Genomic DNA, 6,587 nt, shown 5'->3' on the forward strand with positions numbered 1-6,587 from the left:
TCATAACCAATTATTATTTTTTTAATAAATGTAACTATTGTGTGTTTTATCATACTGCTGTTTTATAAAAGCAATAAGCTAGTCAGTTTCAGTAAATAATAATAATAACAGCCTCTAGTGGCTCTCTCACAGTATTAAACTAAAGCTGATAAACAAACAAATGTTGGAGAAGGCTAATAATAGTCTTTGTCCACTGTGATCACAAGCTGCACCGTGTTCATTCTGTACTCAAAATGAACGCGTGTGTGCAGTATGTGAGGAACATTTCGAATAATCATCTGTCCAGTGATTCTGCTAGCATTTAAAAGTGCTGTTTCAAGCACTATTACTGTAACCTTGAGCTAATGTTGTTGCCTGCCAGGAGAGCAGAGCCTGATAACATGCACCACATTCAAATGGCACCGTGTTATTTTTCATCCCCTTAAATACCAGACCATGATGCAGAGTGGTTTGTATTCATGGGTGGTTGTTGCACTTTCAAGGATGACAGTTCTGAATAAATCTGCGTTGACCTTCTGACTGCAACTCTGCTTTATTATTTGAATCTCTGGCCAGATGAATTCACAGAACTGTCAGTATAATCTAATTTCCCTCATCGTTGTGGGACTTCCAGCTATTTAAGTCAAGCATTTCAAAAGCACAATCTATCTGTGTATATGTGTGTGTGCTTTACATATTTAATTAGATTAGATTCACAGTTAGGTTGTCTTGGGGAATCTCACGAAACCTATCAAAGAACAAGGTGCCTTTTTTTTGATCAAAAATAAAAAATAAATCAAATTAAATAATTTATTTATTTATTTATTTTTTATTTATTTATTTATTTATTTATTTAATATTTATATGCATTTATTTAAAAATATTAAATATTTATCAAAAATAAAAATAAATCATTTATATAAAATATTTGATTTATTTTTAATAAATACTTATTTTTAAATAAATGCATATAATATTAAGAATATTATATAAGTGTAATATATATATTAAATATTATTATTAATAGTATTTATATGCATTTATTTAAAAATAATAAATATTTATCAAAAATAAAAATAAATCAAATATATATATATATATATATTTGATTTATTTTTATTTTTGATAAATATTTATTATTTTTAAATAAATGCATATAAAAGTTGTTTTTATTTATTTTTTTATTTTTGATCAAAAAATGATTGTTTTTTGTTTAGTTTTTAATTATTAAAAATTATATATTTTTTGTTATTAATGTCATAAATGTCAAAAAAAATATTATAAAAGTACTTGTATATGTCTGGTAGTAATTGTTGTATTGCCTTTACAGATTTAAATATTTAAATTAAAAATTTATTTTCTTTCCAGTAATTTTAATACAGTAATGGAATCTAATGAGAACCATTTTCAAGAATTACAAAAAAAAAAATCCTGTTCAAAAGCATTACAGAAATGGGAATTTGTGGCAAAATGTGTTTAATTATGTCATAATGTCAAATTAATTATGTCTAAATAAATAAATAAATCTCCCAAAAATGTGCTTCATTTTGTTTGAAAAACAACTTTTTTTTGGCTATATTGTGACCTTAAATAATGAGGGATCTTTTTTAAAACAAATAAATAAATAAATAAATCATTCTTCCTCTGCTATTGCTAGTTCTAGAATAACAGTATCTGTACACTGAAAAAAAGAATTGTTGGTTTAACTTAAAGTAAGTTCCCTGATTGCCTTAAAATTTTGAGTTCATCGAAATTAAAAAATTGAGTTAATACAATGAAAGCGATTGGTTTAATCAACAGAAACTCAAAATATTATGTTATCTGAACCATATTAATTATTGAAGTTGATTTGACAAAAGAAAAAAAAATGTGATAAATCACAAAAATATTTTTTTACAGTGTACTACTTACTTTTTAACTCACTGTGACTGGACTGAACTGTTTCAAACTCCCAATATGCATCATTAACGCAAATGTTTTCCCAAGTTTCTTTATATCAAAAGATCAAGGGAAATGCAATTCTCATGATACATAAATTCCACATAAATAACATTTGCAGTTGCTGAAATAAACAGTCTAAACCTTGCATGTTCTGCAATTAGTTTAAGCTAATTTTATTATTTTCATATAAACACACAACATGCAAAATAACTACCTCAAGAGTTTTTCATGAATGAGCAACGCCTCCGTCCAAACTAGTTTCGGCAGAGACTTTGTTTGTGAAACTGTATTTTTCTTTCAAGTAGGAAAATAAAGGTACAACCACAAAACAAGTCCTGACAGCTGTAGATTCTTCCTGCAGCTGAGATACAACAAGTACATCACAGGCCGCTTTTGTGTTCAACTGCAGCTCTACAAAAACTAACAATAGGCATTTGTTTGCACTACAAAACGCGAGTTTGAGAGAACGTATTAGTATAATCCATGTCTCTGAGTGTGTGTGTCTAAGGAAAAAAAGAGGAGGGTCTTTCTGTTTCTTTCAGTTCATTTGCACTAATGGTTTCCAAGCATCTCCACACAATCAGGCAGCTGCTGCGTGGTCGATGCATCAGCGAGGACGAGATGCGCATTCCCAGTAGAGATCCGAAGAACATCAGACACTCAGCAATACAGCTGCTCCCCTGCATTAGCTCAAAGAAACACCACACAGAACTGTGCTTTAAAGCACTTATCATCAATAACAACTACACTGAACACTGTTCTGATGCAGTGTTGGGGAACAACAAATGTAGTGCTGACAATACAGGGCTCAGATTAACATTTGAGAGCAGTGGCACCGCTGCCACTAATATATACAGAAGGTGGCGTCAGCACTTTGATTTGGTGGCGGGGGTTAATCATAAAGGTTATTTAATCATCTTACTATTGTTTTGCATTGATAAGTGCAGTTACTAATAATATTACACATTTATTTATAAGAAAAGTGACTGTAAAGCACTGAGCTTGAATTGAGATGTAAATAAAAATCAACTTTTATTGACAACAGTAACATGTGAAAACCTCATTTTTATAGGGAAAAATGTAAATATTCTACTCTTAGGCCTATTAAATGTACCATACTGAACTGACCGACAGCTTCTGTGATTATAAAATGAGCGCTCTTTACATGCTTTCTGTGTAATTCATTCACAGTTTCAAGAAAAGTTTTTGTTTTTCATGAGACTTTAATACTTTTCCTATTTTTCCCCATATATTAGGGAGCGGAAATGGCTAATAAGCCAATAAGTGCTCCTCTGCTGCCATCTACTGGTGATATTGGTAATTTCATGTCTTTTTGAATAAAGGTTTGTTTGACACAAAGTACAGAGCCACATACACGATTTAGCAAATCAAGGGAACAAAAAAGTAATACGCGTGCACGATTTAACAAATCGAGGGAACGAAACAGTAAATTGTCCACAGGATTTAGCAAATCAAGGGAAAGAAATAGTAAAACGTGCACACAATTTAGCAAATCAAGGGAAAGACATAGTAAAATGTGTGCACGATTTAGAAAATAAAGGGAATGAAATAGTAAATCATGCACACAACTTAGCAAATCGAGGGAACGAAACAGTAAATCGTGCACACAGCTTAGCAAATCGAGGGAAAGAAATAGTAAAACGTCAACACAATTTAGCAAATCGAGGGAAAGACATAGTAAAATGTGTGCACGATTTAGCAAATCAAGGGAAAGAAATAGTAAAACGTGCGCAGAATTTAGCAAATCGAGGGAACAAAATAGTGTCATGTGTGGTTCTCTGTAACAAAGTGTTCCTTCATCTTTAAACTTTTAGTTTTACAAATCATCACATTAAAGATGGGTTAAAAATGGGATCATATTTAGAGATTTGAAGTGCTGGAAAAAGTGCGAAGGACAAACATCATCAAAAACACTTGTTCATGCATGGCACAATATTTCTCCTGGTTTCCAAAGTCAGCACTGTTTGATCCGATACCTGTAGTTTATGACAGAGAATATTTTGCCGAATTGAAATGCTTTCCACTAGATCTAGCTGTGATTTTATTAATGCTGCTGCAAATTCAACGCTATCCACTGGATCTCCCAGTGCTCTGTAGTAACAGTGTCGCGAGATCCTTCTGAGCTCACCGTTTATTATTGTCCCGGCTGATAACAGTCCACGCTTTGCAGCTCAACGAGTAGCGCGGTTTCGTTCCGCTTTCATTTTGTTTGACGTTTCTCATATGCATTATGTGCAACAGAAACAGCAGCTCTCATAAGTTGGGCAACATGGCTCTCAAAATTTAGTCGCACCGGCAGTAAAGAAATGTCGCAAAATACAACTATTTGGTCGCATTCTGGAGCCCTGCAAACTTAAATACCCATTTCAAAAGTGTTACAGCAGGTTTCTTTTCCAGTATATTTTCCAAGACAATGGATGCATTCTAGACTAGTGAATCAGTTTGCTCAAAAAAAATTATTCACAGATTAAAATCCCCACGCATTTTACATCTTCTTCATAAAGCTTCAGTGTTGAAACATGTCTTATGCAGCAGTACGTTGCTGAGACTTCTTTCACAGCTGGTATTGAGAGCTCAAATGTGAGATTTAAGCTCATTTCACGGATCTCTCGTGGCTTACAGCACAATGTCATGCTGTTAGGAAGACGCTCGGATCTCTGGCGTCTTCAGTTCAGCCGGTGTCAAAAAAAAAAGCGGAGCAAAGACAAATGAAGAAGGAGGGAAACCCATCGGGTGAATTGCAAAAACTGGTTCAAGTCCCAAAATGAAAAAAAACAAACAAAAACAAAAACTGAGTTTTGACATTTTCATGACAATTCAGCACATTTTCCCATCCAGACACAGTAATTCCTATTATTCTCAATTGCAATTCTCATCTTTTTTACAATAAAATGCCCACTTTTATCTTTATGGACAGTGACAACATTCTTGGTCACTGAATTGAATCTGAATCGCTTCTGTGGCTTGTGAGCACGTCACCTTTTGAGGTCTCAATTTCTGATCACCATGTGTCATATCTCACTCGACGAGTCCCAATACAAGCAAACACAAGTTCAAGAGGTCAAACGAACATTGCAATATGTAAAGAGTGGAGGCATGTTAACACTTCTTCAAAAGGCAAACAGATCAAGGTGATCTGGCTCAATATGGTAACTCGCTCCAACATCCTTTCCTCAAGCAAGCGACACATCACAATAAAACTTTCTAAAACTTAGAACTGCTCAGGTTATATAAACACAGCACTTTCTTTTTAAATGAGGACATTTAAACCCTCTGATGCATTAATCATTAAATCACAAAAGACTCAAATTTACATTAAGCTAGAAATAAGATTATCTTGTTTTCAAAATGATGCATTTTAAGAGTTAAAATTATCAGTTTAGTGCATTAGAAGATGATACCAATATCAAGAACAAAATTACATTTAAAGAGGATAGTCATATTGTAGGATTATTGTTATAAATCATTCATGAAGGCTGTAACATCACACCCAGATCAACATCTGGAACATCAAACGTCTCCTACCATGATACTATTTTTCTGTAAAGCTGCTTTGAAACCATATGTATTGCAATGACTTGTCTAGAATGATAAAGGCTAATCCTGAATGTCCACAGAAAACAGATCAGACCAAAGATCAACATATTAAATAAAAACATTTTCTGACTGAACACTCTGAAAAATGACACAGTTTCACGTTTCTCTCCTCTAACTGCAGTTGACATCAGAGAAATTAATCTTAACCATATTTAGACTGTTTTATTATAAGCTCCTTTTATTTAACAGACAATATTTGTACTTAAAAATCCATCTGTCGTACACTGAAATGAACTAGTGTAAAGGAAAACTAGTTAAAAAGGAAAACGGTGATATACACTAGGCTATATACACTTTCCCTCATAAAATATGTGGTTTTAACATAAAAAAAAATTGGCTTTGAATGAGAAAAACCTCATTGACATGTAAACTACCCATTAACAAGATGATACTAGTGTACACAAAGGAACTCGGAGCATTTGACAACTAACTAGATTTAAGATTTAAAATGTAATTATTTTGACAGGTTTCATACACTTCTTAAAAATGTGATAACCGATTACTTTAACAACATATTATGATTAATAACGCATCTTTTGTTGAGTTTGTGACTTATCAATCTGCTTCAGTGCGCAAACGACAGCAACTATACACAAACCAACACACGGGTGCGCGCAGCGTTACCGAAGGACGCGCGATCTCCGCCAGATTAATGAAATAATTCACTCACCTTTTGCTTTCACTTTAATATAAATGATCCAGGACACAGATAATGTGGATACAGATAATTTCCGACCGGTTTCTTAGAGTCCGACAGCGGTGTGAGGAGCTGTATGTAGAAGTGCTGCCTGTGTGACTTGAGAGCGCGTGTGAATCTTCAGCGGCGGAGTGAAGGTTCAGCTCGATTGCACTTGAAGGAAGCGGCGTGACGTCACCAAAAGCTCTTATTCTTTTACATTTGTTTCATTTTCACTTACATGACACCGCTACGATCACAACATCTTTCAGTTTAACAGGCTGGTTTATCTGAGGAGGCAGAATTTAATTGTGTCTCTCTATTTTAGGATTGGCTATTTGGTTCTTTTTGGCAAAAAAATGGCAAAAAAATA

The 6,587-nt window shown here is 33.5% G+C and overlaps 1 protein-coding gene across 9 annotated transcripts in view; it reads right to left on the reverse strand.

The window, feature by feature from the left end:
- Positions 1-6,344, reverse strand: part of LOC137035587 (bromodomain adjacent to zinc finger domain protein 2B) — a 120,710-nt gene extending 114,366 nt beyond the window's left edge. For all 9 annotated transcript variants that reach the window (XM_067409020.1, XM_067409021.1, XM_067409025.1 and 6 more), the window contains exon 1: positions 6,209-6,344. The gene's annotated coding sequence lies outside the window, so the exon portion shown is untranslated. The remainder of the gene's footprint in view (positions 1-6,208) is intronic.
- Positions 6,345-6,587: the final 243 nt, after the last annotated feature.

The sequence above is a fragment of the Chanodichthys erythropterus genome, chromosome 14, assembly GCF_024489055.1.
Source record: "Chanodichthys erythropterus isolate Z2021 chromosome 14, ASM2448905v1, whole genome shotgun sequence".
Classification (NCBI taxonomy): domain Eukaryota; kingdom Metazoa; phylum Chordata; class Actinopteri; order Cypriniformes; family Xenocyprididae; genus Chanodichthys; species Chanodichthys erythropterus.